Source organism: Chiloscyllium punctatum, chromosome 4 (assembly GCF_047496795.1).
Source record: "Chiloscyllium punctatum isolate Juve2018m chromosome 4, sChiPun1.3, whole genome shotgun sequence".
Lineage (NCBI taxonomy): Eukaryota > Metazoa > Chordata > Chondrichthyes > Orectolobiformes > Hemiscylliidae > Chiloscyllium > Chiloscyllium punctatum.
Window position 1 is genome coordinate 73,440,920 of NC_092742.1, and position 22,773 is coordinate 73,463,692.

The window sequence follows — 22,773 nt, forward strand, 5'->3', positions numbered from 1 at the left end:
GGCTCTGAGTGGAGGTTTGCAGGTTAGTTTGATCGAGGCAAGCTTGCATTTCCTTCCCTGAATTACTAGAGGGGTCCATGGAATTATTGATACCAGCTGGTTCCGGGTTTAGGTCTAAAAAAAAATAAAGCGGGAGCAGTTTGCCCATTTATAATTATATTTATATCTCACTATAGTATGTATAACGACAGGTGAATTGAGTTATAGTCATACTGATGTACAGTACGGAAACAGACCCGTCCAACTAGTCCATGCCGACCAGATATCCCAACCCTATCTAGTCCCATTTGCCAATACATATCTCTCTAAACCCTTCCTGTTCATATACCTCTCCAAATGCCTTTTAAATGCTGTAATTGTACCAGCTTCCACCAGTTTCTCTGGCTGCTCATTCCATACAGGCACCGCACTCTGCTTCAAAAAAGTTGCCTTTTATATCTTTCCCCTCTCACCCTAAACCTATGCCCTCTAGTTCTGGATTCCACTGCACCATGGAAAAGACCTTATTTATTTATCCTACCATGCTCCTGTTGATTTTATAAGGTGACCTCGACCTCACCCTCCAACGCTCCAGAGAAAACAGCCCCAGCCTATTCAGCCTCTCCCAATAGCTCAAATCCTCCAACCCTGGCAACATCCTTGTAAATCTGTTCTGAATCCTTTCAAGTTTCACAACATTCCAAAAATGGCCTAACCAATGTCCTGCCCAGCCGCAACATGGACTCCCAACTCCTGTACTCAATACTCTGACCCATGAAGGAAAATATACTAAATACTTTCTTCACTATCCTATCCACCTGTGACTATACATTCAAGGAACTAAACTTGCACTCCAAGGTCTCTTTGTTCAACAACACTCCCCAGGACCCTAACATTTAGTCCTGCTCTGATTTGCTTTTCCAAAATACAGCACCTCACATTTATCTAAATTAAACTTCATGTACCACTCCTCAGTCCATTGGCCCATCTGATCAAGATCCAGTTGTATTCTGATAACCTTCTTCGCCGTCCACTACATCTATGATTTTGGTGTAAATCTGCAAACTTTCTAATTACGCTACCTATGTTCACATCCAAATTATTTATATAAGTGATGAAAAGCAGTGGACCGAGCACCGATCCTTGTGGCACTCCACTGGTCACAGGTCTCCAGACTGAAAAGCAACCCTCCACCACCACCTTTGTCTACTACCTTTGAGCCAGTTCTGTATCCAAATGGCCAGTTCTCTCTGTGTTTCATGAGATCTAACCTTGCTAACCAACCTATCATAAGGAACCTTCTCAAATGCCTTACTGAATCCACATAGATCACATCTACCGTTCTGTCCTCATAAACCCTCTTTGTTACCTCTACAAAAAACTCAAATCAGTTCTGTGAGACCTGATTTCCCACACACAAAGCCATGCTGACTATCCCTAATCAGTCCTTGCCTTTCCAAATACATGTAAGTCCTGTCCCTCAGGATTCCCTCCAACAACTTGCCCACTACTGATGTCAGATTCACCGGTGTATAGTTCCCTGACTTTTCCTTACCACCTTTCTTAAATAGTGGCACCATGTTAGCCAACTTCCTGTCTTCTGACATCTCACCTGTTTGATTATTTAAATATTTCAGCAAAGGGCCCTGCATTGACTTCCCTCGCTTCCCACAGAATTCTAGGGTACTCCTGATCAGGTCCTGTGGGTTTATCCACTTTTCTGTGTTTCAAGACATCCAGCACTTCCTCCTCTGTAATATGGGCATTTTTCAAGGTGTCACCATCCATTTCCCCACATTCTATATCTTCCATGTCCTGCTTCTCAGTAAACACTAATACAAAATATACATTCAATATCTTTCCCACCTCCTGTGATTCCACATATAGGTGTCCTTGCTGATTTTTGAGGGGTCCTATTCTCTCCCTAGTTACCCTTTTGTCCTTAATGCATTTATAAAAACCCTTTGGATTCTCTTTAATTCTATTTGCCAAAGCTATCTCATGTCCCCTTTTTGCCCTCCTGATTTCCCTCTAAAGTATACTCCTACTGCCTTTATACTCTTCTAAGGATACATTCGACCTGACATATGCTTCCTTCTTTTTCTTAACCAAATCCTCAATTTCTCTAGTTATCCAGCATTCCCTATACCTACCAACCTTTCTTTTCCCCCTAACAGGAATATACTTTCTCTGGACTCTTGTTATCTCATTTTTGAAGGCTTCCCATTTTCCAGCTGTTGCTTTTCCTGTGAATATTTGCACTCAATCAGCTTTTGAAATTTTTTGCCTAATACCATCAAAATTGGTCTTCCTCCAGTTTAGAATGTCAACTTTTAGATCTGGTCTATCCTTTTCCATCACTATTTTAAAACTAGTAGAATTATGGTCGCTGATCCCAAAGTGCTCCCCCACTGACACCTCAGTCACCTGCCCTGTCTTATTTCCCAAGACTAGGTCATGTTTTGCACCTTCTCTAGAAGGTACACCCACATATTGAATCAGAAAATTTTCTTGTACACACTTAACAAATTCCTCTCCATCTAAACCCTTCACACTATGGCAGTCCCAATGTTTGGAAAGTTTAAATCCTCTACTATAACCGCCCTATTATTCTTACAGATAACTGAAAACTCCCTACAAATTTGTTTCTCAATTTCCCACTATTGGGGGGCCTATAATACAATCCCTATAAGGCGATCATCCCTTTCTTATTTCTCAGTTCCACCCAAATGACTTCCCTGGATGTATTCCCAGGAATACCCTCCCTAAGTACAACTGTAATGCTATCCCTTATCAAAAATGCCACTCCCCCTCCTCTCTTGCCATCTTTCTATCCTTCCTATAGTATTTGTATCCTGGAACATTAAGCTGCCAGTTCTGTCCATCCCTGAGCCATGTTTCTGTAATTGCTATGATATCCCAGTCCCATGTTCCTTACCATGCCCTGAGTTCACCTGCCTTCCCTGTTAGGCCCATTGCATTGAAATAAATGCAGTTTGATTTATTAGTGCTACCTTGTCCCTGCCTGCCATGACTGTTTGACTCACTTCTGTTCTCAACTGTACCAATCTCAGATTGATCTCTTTCCTCACTATCTCCCTGGTCCCCCCCCCCACCTTACTAGTTTAAACCCTCATGAGCAGCCCTAGCAAATCTCCCTGTCAGTGTATTAGTCCCCTTCCATTTCAGGTGAAATGTGTCCTTCTTGTACAGGTCACTTCTACCCAGAAGAGATTCCAATGATCCAAAAATGTGAACTCTTCTCCCTGCACCAGCTCCTCAGCCATGCATTCATCTGCTCTATCCTCCTCTTCCTACCCTCACAAGCTCACAGCACCAGGAGTAATCCAGGTATTACTACCCTCCAGGACCTCCTTTTTAAATTCCTGCCTAACTTTCTATATTCTCTCCTCAGAATCTCATCCTTTCCCCTTCCTATGTCATTAGTTCCAATGTGTACAATGACCTCCTGCTGGTCCCTCTCCCCTATGAGAACATTTTGCACCCTCTCCAAGATATTTATTCCACCTCTGGACGGAGAACATTAAATAGTCCTAAGGTCACTTAAAATAAGTAATAAACCGAATGAATCTGGGATTGTGTGAGTGGCAGTGGCCAATACAATGGGATGGCACGTTATTACCACATTGAAGTCTGAGCGTGTTTTCAAAAGCATGGATTGCTCTCCACAAGAAGGACTGCTTATAGGCTGATAGATTTTGGGTATTTTTTTTCGAAAACATAAATTTTATTACTTTCACCTTGAGAAACAAGCTTCGTATTCGAAATTAATTTCATAAGATTACGAGAAATTACGATAGCATCCGGCAGACCTTCATCTAGATTTTTTTCCCCTAGTCGAAATGTAACGTTATACGCCACATTCTATTTGCGTACATGATAGTAACTGAAACACTGAATGAGCCCTAATATGTTGTTTCAGCTGTTGCACAGACAGCCTGGACCACAACGTTACTATTTGTGTGATAAAGTCTCGATGGAATGCAACAAACATTTGGGCTTCATGCCTCGCCTCGGTACTTCATTAAAAAGGTTGGCGTGAAACAGTGCAGTTATTTATTCGGTGAGAGGTGTTGGGGTGGGGTGTGGGGGGTTGTCCCCCTTTTTTCTATTTCCCCAAAGAGTTTCTGGGGCGATTTGCACTGGAATTTACTGTAACCAGAGAATCCCCCAAAAGCAGAGCCCTGCGGGGAGCCGCTGTGTCCTTACCCAACTGGACTGAAGATTTGCAAGTGAACAAAGTAACAGTTTGAAACAGAAACTGTCGGTTCGAATATTTGCATCAATGTCAACTAAATTACAGAGAAAATACAACAAAGTCAGGGAAAGAATGAGGGGGTGAGGCAAAAAAAGAGGGGCTAAGGATTTTCTTTTTAGTAGAGCTTTAGCAATAAAGGTTAATGAACCCCTAAAAAAAACTTATTCCATTAAGTTGTAAAGGGCTAATTTTCGGTTTCAGAGAGTTTGTTTGTCAGTAATTATGACCTATCATGCCAAAGTTACCTTGGCTGGAATAGACATGCCCTCGTATTTATGTCTTGTTTCGTTCATATTTGTTATGTGCGGCAGCATCATGTACTTGAACTCGGAGCCAGATAGCAAAATGTTTTATTTTCAGAGATCCTTTGGGGAGCATTCCATCTTGCACAGGAATTTCTGGATTTGCTTATTGAACTGTAGCTGCCAGATAAGCTGCTGTCCAATTTCTGCATTAAAAATGGTGTGCAGTGTTCATCTCATTATTTGTACAGAAAAATCCTTCACCAAAGTGATTTTACTTGGAAGTTTGAACTCTGAAACTAGCTCGAATTGATGTTGCATTGAGATTGGAATTATTTAACAGATAATGCATTCACTGCTTAATTACCCATTTCCACCAGTGCCTCTTCACTTCCTAAAACCTTTCTATGAACTACAAGGAATGTCAGGAGGTTTGATGGACCACACTCCACTTGTCTGATGAATACAGTTCCAACAATCATTAAGAACCTGAACCTATTTGATGAAAAAGCAATCTGTTTGATTGTCATCCCATTCAAACAATCACTACATCCATTATCAGTGCACCTTAGCTGCTGAGTGTGTTACAGCCAATTTGCTTCATCCACATCACCTCAGCAACTTGTGACATCCTCTTATGATAATGACGAGGGCAGCAAGAGTGTAGAAGTTGATTTATCTTCAAGTTCCCCTGCAAGTCAGATGTCAACCCAACTTAAACATTTACTTTTACTCTTTCATGGAATTTTAGCACAACGGTCAAGGCTGGCATTGGTGCCCATCCCTTGAGCCCATTATCTGCCCCTTTCCAGAGGGCACTGAAGAGTTAACAGCAATGCAGTGGTCTGAAGGGATTCCACATGTAGGCCAGGTCAAGTAAGGGCAGAAGGCTTCCTTTCTTAAATGGCATTAATGGTCCAGATGGCATTCTGCACAATCAACAATGCTTATATGGTCTCTGTTAGACTGGTTTTCAATTCCAGATTTTGGTTTAATTTAAATTTTACCAATTCCTAGTGGGATTCAATCTTATGTCCTCCAAACATAAGCCTGCGATTCTGGTTTACTAATCTAGTGTCATTACTATTATGGCACCATCTTGTCTTAAATTACATTTTAATTCCTTCAGTGCTACTGTTTTAAAATCCTGGAATTCCCTACCTAACTAGACTAGGGGCACGGTAGCTCAGGGGTTAGCACTGCTGCCTCCTAGCACCAGGGTCCCAGATTCGATTCCAGCCTCAGGCAACTGTCTGTGTGGAGTTTGCACGTTCTCCTCGTGTCTGCGTGGGTTTCCTCCAGGTGCTCCAGTTTCCTCACACAATCCAAAGATGTGCAGACCAGGTGAATTGGCCATGCGAAATTGCCCATAGTGTTAGGTGCATTAGTCAGAGGGAAATGGTGGACTGGTTGGGCTGAAGGGCCTGTTTCAGTACTGCGGGGAATCTAATCTAATCAAAAATGCCTTCAATGGTTCAAAAAAGATCATTAGCACCTATTAGTAAGAATTGTTCATCTTGGGAGTGACACCCTTACCCCAGAATAAATTAAAAATGTTTTCTGTTGCCTTTGAAATCTGCAAGACCTGTGAAATTTCCTTAACCTCTACACAATGGAAGAGAGTCAATATTTTTGAAAGGGTTGTAATAAATACAACCATATTTTGAATGTTTAATTCAGGATTTCATTGAATTCACTTGTATTCATTAGAATGCATTGAGATGTACTCTTCAAAACGTTTGCAACTTCCAAAGTTTACATTCGGTAAGGCAACAGTGTGGCCTAATCTAATCTTCGACCTTTGTGTTGTTTATATCTAGTTTGGTTTTTTCCAGCCCTGAATCTTTTCTCACTGCTTTGTAGAATCTACATAACATGTGATAGCAACCTGTCAAGGTTCCTTTCCAAAGTCTTATCTTCTTCAACATCTAGAATTATCAGGGCAGGTGCTTTTGAGTACCATTACCTATACATTCCATGACAAAGCACACATATTCTTGATATGGGCATGTATCATCACTCATTCATTATTGTAGGGTTAAAATCCTGGGACTGTCTAACCTAATATCATTTAGGGAACACGTCACTACATGGTCTGTAAAGACTCAAGAAAAAGATCCATCACTTTGTCAAACCTTCAAGGGATGGTCCACATTCAGATGATGGCATATGTCACTGAAATAACACTATTCTAGTTTAAGTCACCATATTACAAAACATGTTTCCAGCTAACTGCTGGTAGAAATGATTGATGGTAAAACTTTCAGCCTTTGGAACAACATGGTCACCATGTGAGGTCCAACTGCTCTGCAGCCATCATCTCTGATGTATACCAGCTGTTGTGACCACCTGTCATTGTCCAGCACAGTCACCAGCAAGACACAGGCAATTCAGTCAGGAAAGCATTTGGTGCAGTTGTTGAACAGTTAATCCGAAATGTCTTGCAAGTCATCTTTTCACAGCTGAAGAGAAGGCTTTGAGTAGTAGTACAGATGAAAGCACTCATACTGGAGATCACGTTGGAAATTCAAGGATATTTATTGCGGCATTTCTGACTTGCATGTTGGAGAATTACTTGCAGCATATTATTCATGGATTTCTGGCCACATAACTAATTTATTATTTAATAATGACCTGTATTCTCTGGGTAATTGAATAAAATGGCAATTTTTATAGCAAAAAAATGTTAGAATGTTTACCACACCAAGGGAACCCTAACAGCCTATTGTACCTGAGGTGGTTCACTGCAAGAGCAAATCAAATTGTCTTATTTTCCACCTTTACTATGTATTCCTGCAATTGTTTTTCCCTTCAGGTGCATATTTATTCCATTTTAAATGCCAAACTGTATTTTCCCCACCACACACTCAGGCAGTGCATTCCAGATCCTAACTACTCACTGTGTAAACTATTTTTCTAAATTTCCCTGTTGGTTCTTTTCCCACTCATATTAAATAGGTATTCTCAATCCGTCTGCCAATAGGAATAGCTTCTGTCTGTTTAGTCTGCCAAAACCCTTCTTAATCTTGAATATCTCTAACAAATCTCCAGCCAAACTTAGAGTCATAGCACAGCACAGCACAGAAACAGACACTTCAGTCCAAATCGTCCATGCTGACCAGATATCCTAAACTAATCTCGTCCCATTTGCCACCACTTGGTCCTTTATCCTTGTAAACCCTTCCTATTCATGTACCCTTCCAGATGCCTTATAAATATTGAAATTGTACCAGCCTCCAACACTTCCTCCGGCAGCTCATTCCATATACGCACCATTCTTCGCGTGAAAAGTTACCCCTTAGGTCCCTTTCCCCGCTCACCCTAAACCTCAGCCTTCTGGTTCTGGTCTCCCCCAACCCAGGCAAAAGACTTGTCTATTTATCCTATCCATGCCCCTCATGATTTTATAAACCACGAAAAAGGTCACCCCTCAGCCTCTGATGCTCCAGGCAAAATAGCTTCAGCCTATTCAGCTTTTCTCTGTAGCTCAAACCCTCCAACCCTGGCAACATCCTTGTAAATCTTTTCTGAACCCTTCCAAGTTTCATAATATCCACCCTATGGGAGGGAGACCAGAATTGCACGCAATATTCCAAAAGTGGCCTGCCAATGTCCTTCCCTTTTCTAAAGACAAAAACTTCAGCGTTCTCCAATCTATCCAGGTAACTGAAATCACTCACCTTAAAACTCCAGTAAATCTTTTCTACACCCTCTACAGCCTTTACATTCTATACTTGAACCAGATGTTTTTAAACATCATCATAACCTCCATGCTTTTGCCCTCTGTTTACTTGATTAATTCACAGATTATGTGTGCCTTTGACACTTTCTCAACTTCATAAGAAATTGAAAACTTAATGGACAGACTTTAAGATGAAGGACAGGAAAAAGTTCTGGCTGTAAGAGCTGCTCCTTGTTTTGGGGTATTTTAGGTTTTGGAGGTGATTTCCTCGAATTCCAGGAGCAGCAATTACTGTTTTATATGCTGTTGCATTGTTGTGGAACTTTGGAAAAAGAAAGTCAAAACAACAGCAGTTTTAAAAGGGAGAGGAACAGACAAAGGAAGCATATGGTGAGGTCAGTGCAGAGAGAGTGAGAGAGAGAAAGAAACCCACAGTGCTAACAGAGCAGTGAACCTTCTCAATTGCTAGCTGAGCTGGTTGTATTCATGTATTGCTGAACATTGGAGTGTGCCTAGGAAAATTAACAAACAGTGAAATTCACAACTGATCTTGGAGGAACCTGGTTGGGAGAGGTCACAGCACAGTAATAGATAAGTGGATATTTTAAGTGTGGCCTTACAGTAAGTCTGCAATAGTGAGTAGAGTGGGTTCTTTCTTAATTATATGTTTTATTGAGCTATGTCTCTTGATTAAGATTAAAATATAACTCATAAATATTAATTTAACCTGGAGCAGTATTTTGTAGAGGAATAAGACAGTGCTATTTTCAGGGACTGTAGATTGAAAGAAGCAAAAATAGCCTTTAGTAGAGTGATATGCTGTTCTTGTCGGATGTGGGAGTTCAGGAAGAGTTTACGGGTTACTGAGAATTATAGCTGCAATAAATGCCATTGGTTGCGAATCCTATCAGATCGAATTGATCGGTTGGAGAGACAGTTAGAGGCAATGAGGGATTTACAAGATTAGATTAGATTCCTTACAGTGTGGAAACAGGCCCTTTGGCCCAACAAGTCCACACCGACCCTCCAAAGAGTAACCCACCCAGAACCATTTCCCTCCTAATACTAACACTAGTGGGCAATTTAGAATGGCCAATTCACCTGACCTGCACATCTTTGGATTGTGGGAGAAAACTGTAGCACCCAGAGGAATCCCATGCAGACATGGGGAGAATGTGCAAACTCCTCTCAGACAGTCACCTAAGGCTGGAATCAAACCTGGGACCCTGGCGCTCTGAGGCAGCAGTGCTAACCATCGAGCCACCATGTCGCCCTACAAGAACAAGGGGATGTAATGAATGGCAGTTATAGGAAGGGGTGAAAGTCACAGATATAGTCACATAAATGGGTTAACTCCAGGAAAGGTAAGAGAGGTAGGCAGTTAGTACAGGAATCTTCTGTGGCTATCCCCATTTCAAACAAGTATGCTGTTTTGGAAAATGTACGGGGTGATGGATTCTCAGGGAATGTAGCATGTACAGCCAAGTTTCTAGTATTGAAACTGGCTCTACGGCAAAGAGGGTATGTCAGGTGCCAAGAGACTGAGTGTGTTAGGGGACTCTCTAGTCTGAGGTACAGAAAGGCATTTCTCTGGCCAGCAGCGAAAAATCAGAATAGTGTGTTGCTTCTCTGGTGCCAGGACCAAGGATGTCTCAGAGATGGTTCAGAATGTTCTTAAGAGGGAGAGAGACCAGCAGAAGGTCATTGTACACATTGGAACCAATGACATAGGAAGGGAAAAGGTTGAGATTCAGAAGGGAGATTACAGAGAGTTAGGCAGAAATTTAATAAGGAGGTCCTTGAGAGTAGTAATATCCTGGTTATTCCTGGTGCTACGAGCTAGTGAGGGCAGGAATAGGAGGATAGAGCAGATGAGTGCATGGCTGAGGAGCTGTTGTATGGAAGAAAGATTCACATTTTTGGATCATTGGTAGCTCTTTCGGGGTAGAAGTGACCTGTACATGAGGGATGGATTGCACCTGAAATGGAAGGGGACTAATATACTGGCAGGGAGATTTGCGAGAGCTGCTCAAAACTAGTATGGTGGGGGGGGTTAAGACCCAGGGAGATAGTGAGGAAAGGTTTCAATCTGAGACTTACAGTTGAGAGCAAAGGTGAGTCAAACAGTCAGGGCAGGCAGGAACAAAGCAGAGAACAAGGTAGGACTGATAAATTAAACTACATTTACTTCAAATGCAAGAGGCCTAACAGGAAAGGCAGGGCATGTTTAGGCACATGGGACTGGGATATCATCGCAATTACAGAAACATGGCTCAGGGATGGACAGGACTGGCAGCTTAATATTCCAGGATACAAAAGCGACAGGAAGGATAGAAAGGGAGGCAAGAGAGGAAGAGGGAGTAGTGGCGTTTTTGATAAGGGATAGCATTACAGCTGTACTGAGGGAGGATATTCCCGGAAATACATCCAGGGAAGTCATTTGGGTGGGACTGAGAAATAAGAAAGGGATGATCACCTTATTGGGATTGTATCATAGACCCCTTAATCGTCAGAGGGAAATTGAGAAACAAATTTGTAAGGAGATCTCAGTTATCTGTAAGAATAATAGGGTGGTTATGGTAGAGGATTTTAACTTTCCAAACATAGACTGGGACTGCCATAGTGTTCAAGGTTTAGATGGAGAGGAATTTGTTAAGGGTGTACATAAAGTTTTCTGATTCAGTATGTGGACGTACCTACTAGAGAAGATGCAAAACTTGACCTACCTTTGGGAAATAAGACAGGGCATAAACTGAGATGCCAGCGGGGTGGGGATTACTTTGGGGCCAGCGGCCATAATTCTATTAGTTTTAAAGTAGTGATGGAAGATCTAAAAGTTGAAGTTCTCAATTGGAGAAAGGCCAATTTTGACAGTATTAGGCAAGAACTTTCAAAAGCTGATTGGAGGCAGATGTTCACAGGGAAAGGGATGGCTTGAAAAATGGGAAGCCTTCAGAAATGAGATAACAAGAGTCCAGAAAAAATATATTCCTGTCAGGGTGAAAGGGAAGGCTGGTAGGTATAGGGATTGCTGGATGACTGAAGAAATTGAGGGTTTGGTTAAGAAGAAGAAGGAAGCATATGTCAGGTATAGACAGGATAGATCGAGTGAATCCTTAGAAGAGTATAAATGCAGTAGGAGTAAAGTGAAGAGGGAAATCAGGAGGGCAAAAAAGGGGACATAAAATAGATTTGGAAAATAGAATTAAGGAGAATTCAAAGGGTTTTTACAAATACATTAAGGACAAAAGGGTAACTAAGGAGATAATAGGGCCCCTCAAAGATCAGCAAGGCAGCCTTTGTATGGAGCCGCAGGACATGGGGGAGATACTAAACGAGTATTTTGCATCAGTATTTACTGTGGAAAAGGATATGGAAGATAGAGAATGTAGGGAAATAGATGGTGACATCTTGAAAAATGTCCATATTACAGATGTCTTAAAACCCATAAAGGTGGATAAATCCCCAGGACCTGATCAGGTGTATCCTAGAACTCTGTGGGAAGCTAGAGAAGTGATTGCTGGGCCTCTTGCTGAGATATTTGTATCATCGATGGTCACAGGTGAGGTGCCGGAAGACTGGAGGTTGGCTAACATGGTGCTACTGTTTAAGAAAGGTGGTAAGGACAAGCCAGGGAACTATAGACCAGTGAGCCTGACGTCGGTGGTGGGGAAGTTATTGGAGGAAGTCCTGAGGGACAGAATGTACATGTATTTGGAAAGGCAAGGACTGATTAGGGATAGTCAACATGGCTTTGTACATGGGAAATCATGTCTCATAAACTTGGTTGATTTTTTTGAACAGCTAACAAAGAGGATTGATGAGGGCAGAGCGGTAGGTGTGATCTATATGGACTTCAGTAAGGCATTCGACAAGGTTCCCCATGGGAGACTGATTAGCAAGGTTAGATCTCATGGAATGCAGGGAGAACTAGCCATTTGTATACAGAACTGGCTCAAAGGTGGTGGTAGAGGGTTGTTTTTCAGACTGGAGGTCTGTGACCAGTGGAGTGTTACAAGGATCGGTACTGGGTCCACTACCATTTAAATAGATGATTTGGATGTGAGCAGAAGAGGTACAGTTAGTAAGTTTGCAGATGACACCAAAATTGGAGGTGTAGTGGACAGCGAAAAAGGTTACCTCAGAGTACAACAGGATCTTGATCAGATGGGCCAATGGGCTGAGAAGTGGCAGATAGAGTTTAATTTAGATAAATGTGAGGTGCTGCATTTTGGGAAAACAAATCTTAGCAGGACGTATACACTTAAAGTCCTGGGGAGTGTTGCTGAACAAAGATACTTTAGAGTGCTGGTTCATAGCTCCTTGACAGTAGAGTCGCAGATAAACAGGAAGGCATGAAGAAGGCATTTGGTATGTTTTCCTTTATTGGGCAGAGTATTGAGTACAGGGGTTGGGAGGTATGTTGCAGCTGTACAGGACATTAGTTAGGCCACTGTTGGAATATTGCATGCAATTCCGGTCTCCTTCCTATTGGAAGGATGTTGTGAAACTTGAAAGAGTTCAGAAAAGATTTGGAAGGATGTTGCCAGGGTTGGAGGATTTGAACTACAGGGAAAGGCTGAGTAGGCTAGCATTGTTTTCCCTGGAGTGTCAGAGGCTGAGGGGTGACCTTATAGAGGTTCATAAAACCGTGAGGGGCCTGGATAGGATAAATAGATAAAGTCTTTTCTCTGGGGAGTCCAGAACTAGAGGGCATAGGTTTAGGGTGAGAGGGGAAAGATATAAAAGAGACCTAAGGGGCAACTTTTTCATGCAAAGGGTGGTTCGTGTATGGAATGAGCTGCCAGAGGATGTGGTGGAGGCTAGTACAATTGCAACATTTAAAAGGCATCTAGATGGGTATATGAACAGGAAGAGTTTGGAGAGATATGGGCTAGGTGCTGATGGGTGGGACTGGGATGGACAAGTTGGACCGAAGGGTCTGTTTCCATGCTGTACATCTCTATGACTACGGTAAAGACAATGACTGCAGATGCTGGACACCAGATTCTGGATTAGTGATGCTGGAAGAGCACAGCAGTTCGGGCAGCATCCAAGGAGCAGTGAAATTGACGTTTCGGGCAAAAGCCCTTCATCAGGAATAAAACTCTCTATGACTATGACAGGCGTTTTCTGCATAGTAGAGGATTATGAAGTAATAGAGCTTTAATCTTCTCTCTGTTCAAACAATGTCATAAACAGTCTCTGGATATATCTGGGTCATTTAAATTGGGCTTCTATAACAACATTCCAAGTTAACATTTTGGACAATGTTGTAGCATATTGTTTACACACATGCTTAGAAAGACAAAGTGATTTCCGAGGATAGTGTAAACTGATCTCAAGTTAGGAAATGGGCAATATAGGAAGTGAACATCGGACCTAAAGCAGCTTTTTTTGCTCTTGTAGTCTGTTTGGGGGCAGTGTGACAATAATCTTCACACTGGACTATTTCCCATGCCTTCAATAAATATGCTTCACCACCTGAGCATTGTCTTGAGTACATCAGTGCTGGATTTACTTGATTTCTTTATAATTCCTTTCACGCTTTTCACTGCCACCTCAGCTTTTCCCATTGACTGGCAATAGTGTGGAGTTAATATATTGTGTTAAATTTCCCATTTCTTTCTGAAGTGGCTGAATTCTTCACACATGAACTGAGGGCCATTGTTACTTATGTCAATATTGGGAATGTCTGATTTGACTCTTGTAGATAGTGGATAGGTATGGAAGTCAGCATGTGAATTGCTCATTCCACAATTCCCAAACTTTGACCTAATCTTGTAGCCACAGTGTTTATATTGCTGGTCCAGTTCATCTTCTGACCAATGGTAAAATGATTAATTACATTTGAAGTACAATCACTGGTGTAATTTTGGAAATATGGCCACCAATTTGTGTACAGTAAGATCCCACAAACAGCAATGTAGTTGGAAGACTTAAGGTCTAACTTACACATTTTCTTAGTCTTAGTTTTTAATTGTTGTCTATTTATCAGCTTTATGTCATGGTTTTGTACTTATACTTAATTATATACTCTTATAATCACACGTACAGGGGGTGGATAAGGGGTGGTTGAAGAAAAGGAGGCAACAATGAACTGAAGGAAAATATGCACGTTAATGTTAGACATGTTAGTAGTTGTGAAATTAGGCTGTGGCAGATGAAATGATTTTCAGCCATAATTCAGTCCACCAAAGTTGATTTTTGCAGAAGTTTTACCTGACAGTTTATAGAACTGGCTTCAAAAAGGATTGAGCATTTGGTCACTGGATCTTTCACTAAATCCAGGGAATGGGTTGGAGGTATTGATGGTAAGAGTCTCTAGCCTTCTCAGGTGTTGCTGATATACAGCTAGATTTTGCTGCAGTACAAGGTAGTATGAAGAATAATTGCACACTAGACCATTTATTGACTGTAGAGGTCACACACACACTGCTGTAGCTGCCAAGTCGATGCAACATTGGAGCACCTCATTATTAGTAGTCTCCTCATTAATAGTAATCTCTTAAGAGAGCAAGCTACTGAGACGTAGGAAGTTCTCAGCATATTCCAAAATCTTTTCTTTACTGGAAAGAGGGGTGAAATAGTTGGTTGACCATGTGTTTTATTTTGCAACTTTCAAGGACTGATAAAATTTCTTGCATACAGAATTGAAGAGATCAAAAGTGGTTTAAATTACACAAACACAACACTATGAGCGTCTATGGTGGTGAATTTCATTTTGGCACGGAGCCGAGGGAGATTGAAGAGCTTTCCATCATCCACACTAGAGGGCAGTGAATCTTTGATATTTTTGATCTAGAGTGGAATTCAGTTGGGACTCTACTCACTGGAGTTTAGAAGAATGCAAAGTGATTACATTGAAATGTATAAGATTCTTAAGGAGCTTGTTAGGGTAAATGCTGAGAGAATGTTTCCCCTCCTGAGAGACGGTGTAGTCTCAGAATAAAAGGGTGCCAATTTCAGACTGAGATGCAGAAAATCTTCTCTCAAAGGATTGAGAGCCACTGGAACTCCTTGCTGTGGGATCATAGTCGTACATATTTAAGGTTGAGGTAGATATATTCTTGATCAGAAGGGGAATCAAGAGTTATGGGAAAAATGCAGAAAAGTGTACATGATGCATGTCAAATCAACCATTATCTTATTGAATGGTGAACAGCCACCTCCTGCTCCTATTCATTATGTTCTTAGTGGGAACAATTGGAAAAGTGAAGTTGAGACTACAAACAGATGAGCCAAAATCTTATTGAATGATGAATGAGGCATAGGCGTCTTCCTTATTACTGTATGACCTTATTGATACAGTCAATAGCAACTGTTGGGTAGACTGTACATCATGTTTGGGAAATTGAAAACAGAGGAGCTTAGCACATGACAATGTTAGCAAACAGTGCCAGGATTAGAGGTAGAATTTATTAAACTATTATTTCTTTTATTGCAAATGAAGCCTCAAAGAAGTGTCTACATTTCAGGACATGGTTAGGACAGGTACAAAACTTCCTGAGACTGTAAGTGCCAGGAAGATGGGGGAATTAGGGGCCAGAATCAATGGATCAAAAAAACTCAAATGAGCTTACAAATGTCTCAGTCCCAATCATCTCAGAACTCTCACCTGTTTAGGACCTTAAAGAAAGTGGAGGAATAAATTAATTAACTATAAACTTAGAGGTCCTGGCATACTGACAGTACTAAATATCAGCACTGAATGAGTGAAAATGAAATAAATCTGAGCTGTTTAGGAAGATAACATTCATTAGATAAACCTATGTTTAAAAATGAATTGAATGCATTTCCTGAAAAAAAAGTGGTATTTCAGAAGTCTGAGAGAGGATCAGAAGTTGCGACAGGAATGCTTTACTCCTTACCTTTAAAACATAAGTCAGGGATTGCTATTTAAAGATTTACATTCACCACAAGGACATGTAGTAGGTGAAAATGGACATGGGAGAGGATCAGGTGAGTAGCACACAGTTAACAGTGCCTACAAAAGTGGGTGAGCTCAGGAACCTGACACAGGCAGTCAGCAGCACCTCGAGAAGCAGGCGAAAGTAGTTCTGCAAGAATATCAGTCGACAATGACGAGTTGACCCTGAGACTCTAGCAGAAAGGAAGTAAAATGCTAGTGATCGCTTTACTTATCTTATTCTTAAATGTTAATGTTTAATAGATCCTTAAGTTTACCTTAGTAAAATAAACATTGTGGAACAGAGACATTTATAAAATCCCCACAGTGTGAAAACAGGCCATTCAGCCCAATAGGTCCACACCGACCCTCCAAAGAATATCCCACCAAGACCTATCCCCCTACCCTATCCCTGTAACCCGCTTTTCCCATGGCTAATACACTTAACCAACATATCCCTGAACACTGTGGCTAATTTAGCTTGGCCAATCCACCTAACTTGCATATCTTTGGACTGTGGGAGGAAACTGAGCACCTGGCAGAACCCACACAGACACATTAATTTGTTTTGTAATTAACTGATCTCACAATTAGCCATCCTGGCACTACTAGCCTCAGGAGGTTTGGTACATAGCACAACCATGTAGATATGTCTTTGAGCCTGCAGTCACAATGCATGAAATCATTGTTCAATTAATTCTACCCCCACTTTCTCCATGACTTTCATTTCCTCGGCCCCAACACCTCGCCTTCACAATGGACATCCAGTCTCTGTCCACATCTATCCACCATGTCAAAGGTCTCTAAGCACTCCGTTTCTTCCTTTCCTGTTGACCCCATCCGTACCCTTCCACTGACACTGTCATTCGTTTGGCTGAATTGGTCCTCATCCTGAATAATTTCTCCTTTGTATCCTCCCATTTCCTCTAAACTATGGGCACCTGCATGAGCCCCAGCTTTGCCTGTCTCCTCATCGGCTACACGGAACAGTCCATCTTCTGCAATTATACCGGCAACATTCCCCACCTTTCCCCCTGCTACATTGATGATTGTATCGGCTCCATTTTTTGCTTCCGCAAGGAGGTTAAACAGTTCATCAACCACTAACGTGTTCCACCCCGACTTTAAGTTCACTTGGACTATCTGGGACACCTCCCTCCCCTTCCTGGACCTCTCCTTCTCCATTTCCAGTGACCAACTAACCACGGACATCTACTACAAACCCGCTGACTCCCACAGCTACCTGGGCTACACCTTCTTCCTCCCTGGCTCCTGTATTCTCAATTCCTCCACCTCTGCTGCATCAGCTCCCAGGAGGACCAATTCCACTATAGAACATGCTAGATGTCCTCCTTCTTCAAAGATCGCAATTTCCTCTCCCACATGGTCAATGATGCCCTCCAGCACATTTCCTCCACTTCCCACACTTCTACTGTCAAATCCCACCCCTCCAACCGCAACAAGGACAGAACCCTCCTGATCCTCACTTTCAACCCCGCCAACCTCCAAACACATTGCATCATCCTCCGCCATTTCTGCCACCTACAAGCAGATCCCACCACCAGGCATATATTTCCTTCCCCACCCCTATCTGTGCTCCATAATGACCATTCTCCTCGCAACTTCCTTGTTAGGTCCATGCTCCCTCCCTCCTCCACTCCCAACACCTTCCCCTGCCACCACCAGACTTGAAAAGCCTGCACCCACACCTCCCCCCCTCATCTCCGTCGAAGGCCAAAAGAGCCTTCCATATCCTTCACAGATTTAATTCCATAAATGTTATCTACTTATATCCGTTACTCCCGATGTGGTCTCCTCTACGTTGGGAAGACAGGACACCTACTTGCGGAACACTTCAGAGAACATTTCCAGCACACATGCACGAAACAAACCCACTGTCCCATGGCTGAACACTTTAACTCCCCCTTCCACTTTGCCAAGGACATGCAGGTCCTGGGTCTCCTCCACCGCCAAACCCTTACCATCTGACATCTCATCTTCCACCCTGAGACCCTCCAACCACATGGGATCAATGTGAATTTTGCCAGTTTCCTCATTTCCCCTCCCTCCACCTTATCCCACTTCCAACCTTCCAACTTGGCAATACCCTCTTGACCTGTCTTACCTGTCCATCTTCCTTCCCACCTATCCATTCCACCCTTCTCTCTGACATCTCACCTTCACCCCTAACTTCACGTACCTATTGCATTCCCAGCTACCTTCCCCCCAGCCACACTCCCCTCCCATTATCTATCTCCCCCTTGGTCCACTCCCTCATTCCTGATGAAGAGCTTATACTCAAAATGTCCAGTCTCCTGTTCCTCGGATGCTGCCTGACCAGCTATGCTTTTCCAGCACCACACTCTTCAACTCTGATTTCCTGCATCTGCAGTCCTCACTTTCTCCCAATTAATTCTACCTCTGACCCTGCCACTGTTTCCTGAACATTGTCTTGTACCAAGCTGCTTTTTTTTATTTCCAAAAATCTGACATTACAATCTACCCACAGAGTCTATAATTAATTAAATAAAGATGGCAGGGCAGTTTCTGTGCTGCAATTGCAGAATGTGGGATCACCTGGATGCTGTTGGGATCCAGTGCAAATATATCTGCAGTAAGTGTTGGAGCTCAGGTCCCGGGTTTATGAGCAGGAGGCTGGTCTACAGACACTGCAATACATCAGGAGTGGCTAAGTTACCTGAACACTTTATTCCAGGAGGTGATTAGATTACTTACAGTGTGGAAACAGGCCCTTCGGCCCAACAAGTCCACACCGCCCCGCCGAAGCACAACCTACCCATACATTTACCCCTTACCTAACACTACGGGCAATTTAGCATGGCCAATTCACCTGACCTGCACATCTTTGGACTGTGGGAGGAAACCGGAGTACCCGGAGGAAACCCACGCAGACACAGGGAGAACGTGCAAACTCCACACAGACAGTCGCCCGAGGCAGGAATTGAACCCGGGTCTCTGGTGCTGTGAGGCAGCAGTGCTAACCACTATGCCACCGTGCCGCCCAAAGGTCACACCCCGAAGGATAGGATCATCTAATTTGGTCACTGGTGAGAGAAGGATGGTTGTGACTGAGTGAGGCAGGTAAGAGGACCCAGAAGGCAAGAGTGCAGGAGTCTCAGCCTTTGCAATTTTCCAAGAAGTTTGAGGTTCTTTTCACTTATTTGAATGAGAGTGAGGGCGACAGGGTTTGTTACATAAGGCAGTTCATCTAAAAAGGTTAACACTGAAGCCTCTGGATATATCGTCTCAGTTGCTAGCAGATTAGATTCCCTACAGTATGGAAACAGGCCATTTAGCCCAACAAGTCCACACCAACCCTCAAAAGAGTAACCCACCCAGACCCATTCCCCTATATTGACCCCTGACTAATGCACCTAAGACTGTGAGAAATGTAATTTGGTCAATTCACCTCATTTGCACATCTTTGGACTGTGGCAGGAAATCAGAGCACCTGGAGGAAACCCATGCAAACAGTGGGAGAATGTGTGAACTCCATAGAGACAGTCGCCCAAGGCAGGAATCAAATCCAGGTCTCTGGCGCTGTGAGGTCTCTGTGCTAACCACTGAGCTACCTTGCTGTCTTAGTGGTAGCTATTCATTTCTCGGTGCTTGTTGTTTCATCTCTATTGTTAACAAGTATATAACTAGTAGACTAGTAGCTCTAAGGAGATGCCGATGTCTATTAGCAGCTGTAATATACATAATATCAAGTGTATAAAAAACTTATTTTCCAACACTTCTCAGTTCTGAAGAAGAGTCAGACCAGATTTAACATTAACTCTGTTTCTCTTTCCACAGATGCTGCCAGAGAGTTTTTCCAGCATTCTTTGTGTTGTTTGTTTAAGATTCTGAACTAGATTTGATTGGCAGATGCAAGGAGAATACTAGCTCTGTGGAAGACACTGGAAGGCAGGGGACATAGCTTAAAAACAAGAGGTCTCCCATATAAGATGGAGATAAGGATTTCTTTTCTCCCAGAGAGTAGTTATATTATTAGTTATTAACTCCCCCTCGGAAGGTAATGAAGACTGGGTCATTGAATTATTCAAGGCTGAATTAGAAAGATTCTTAATAGATGAGGGCAAGTTATGGCAAGAAGATGGAGTTGAGACTACAGCCAGATTGGCCACACTGTTATTGAATGGCAGCACAGGCTTGAAGGGTAAAATCACTGTTCCTGATGCCAAAGTCCTAGTTCCAATGCATTGAGTAAATAAAGAATTTTTGACATGATTCTTTTAATGCATTCCCATGGCTTTCTGACATTTTTCCCCAAGATTCACCACCTCCGTTCATTTCTACCACACAAGTCTAAGTTTCATGTGGGACTAGATCCTATGATATTCCTGTAAAATCTTTTCAGTTAACTGGGTGCATAAATTGTACTTATGATGTATGGAGACTGTTTAAAAAAGAAGTTAGGCAATTGTATTAAATTTATGGAAAGGACCAATATTAATGCTGCAAAGTCTGTTGATTCACCTTTATTTAAAATAGACATACAAGTGCAGTCACAAAATGACTAAATTGTAAATGACCACCCACACAGTTCAGAGAAATGTTGTCTCATCAGTAAGTATTAAATGTCCAGACTGTTTGATGTAATTCTTGTGGTGAAATAAAGCTTTTTTTTCCAGCTAGAGTTCACTAGTTGAAATATTAATGGCAATCATTTTAGCAGGGAGGTTTGCTTTGTAGGATATTTTCAGCACAGAGTTTGCCCAGGCTTGCACCTTTCAGAAGGACATCAGCCATTTCATTGAGTCCTAAGCAGATAGTCAGAGGAGAGAAAAAACCATAGAACCCACCTAGAAAAATACCCAAGGGCCAACCAAAGAAAATAAGCACAATGAACCAGAAAAAAGATCTAAGAAGCTCTTCGCATGAAGCCATGTCACTCTGTAGATTGGAAACTTTGTTGAGTTGAATTTGAGTCAATTTCAAGTGCTGGAATGAAAAAAAAATGAATAATGTTAAATAGATATTAATTATGTACAGGTACACTATAAGCATAATTTTCACACTATAGCAATCACTGGAGTACAATGTAGCCAGCATTTTAGAAACCAGCCTTTCCACAATGCATTTCATTTTGGTGCATGCCTCAGTTCACATTGTCTTCAGCTAGAAGGTTGCTACGGAAATCTTCTTCTCCGTGTTTGCACATGGCTGCAGTCAGTATTGCCCAGAGACATGGAGCAATCTCAGTCCAGATGCAGCTCAGGATCTCAGAACAGGATAGCTTGGATCCACCGTCCATGGCAGCATGGTTATCATCTCTGCTGGGGATGGAAAAATGACAGAATCCACTCCTGGGGAATGATTTGCATCGTAACTGAAGCTGGAGTTGGAGCAGAGGATATTGGAAATAAAATTCTCAGTCTCAAGGCTAGCACCAATAGTACAGAGTTGTTCTGGGTCTCAAACTAGAAACAGAAACCGAAGGGCAATGCCATAACTTTAGAACCAGAGATGCAGGGATGTGATTACACTCCTGAGTTTATGCTTACATTGGAAATACATTATAACTAACCAATGCAAGGAACATGCTAAAACAATTTACTTTGAATGTTGAAAATCTGAAATTAAAAAAAAACATTGTTTAAAACACTCATCACATCAGCTAGCAATTGTGAAGACAGTAATCAAGTTAATGGGCTAAATTTTACATACTTTTGGAAAAGTGTCAATTTTGTCGAGTTTTATGGAGGTTTCTCTTTGTGAGGCTTAATAACTTACTTCACACTAATATCCCAAATTCGCCCCATTACCTGCCAATCCTATCCCTAAGGCATCCTCACATCCAATCCTGGTTGGCTTCACAAACCCAGACAAATTCTCCACTGTTGGGATATCCTGGAATAAATCAGCATCTTTGGCACTCGCCATCTTTAAAAGGCTGTTCCCACTCAAACATGTGCTGGCATTGCATTTTCTCTGGTAGTGGCAGATGAGGTTAAATTGATGCCTTACTTTACAGGCACAGAGGTCCTGATGGATGGAGTGTTGCAAAGGAGGGATGTCCACTTCTCCCATGACTGGCAGAGGAGACTATGACACCATAAGACCATACGACTATAAGGCATAGGAGTAGACATTAGGCCATTCAGCCCATCGAGTCAGCCATTCAATCATGGCTGATAAGTTTCTCAACACCATTCTCCTGCTTTCTCCACATAATCTTTGATCCCCTTGAGAAGAACTGATCTATCTCAGTCTTAATTATACTCAATGACCTGGCCTCCACAGCCGTCTGTGGCAATGAATTCCATAGATTCACCACTCTTTATCTCTGTTCTAAAAGGTATTTCCTTTACTCTAAGGCTGTGCCTTCGGGTCCTAGTCTCTCCTACCAATGGAAACATCTTCCCAACTCTGTCCAGGCCATTCAATAGTCTGTAAGTTTCAATTAGGCACCCCCACCTCCCCCCACCCTTCTAAACTCCATTGAATATAGATCCAGAGTCCTCAAGCGTTCTTAATATGTTAAGCTTTTCATTCCCGGGACCATTCTCGTGAGCCTCTTCTCAACATGCTCCAGGACTAGTATATCCTTCCTGAGATATGGAGCCCAAAACTGTGCACAATATTCCTAATGTGGTCTGATCACAGCCTTATAGAGCCTCAGAAGTACATCCTTCCTAACTACCGACTCAACTTG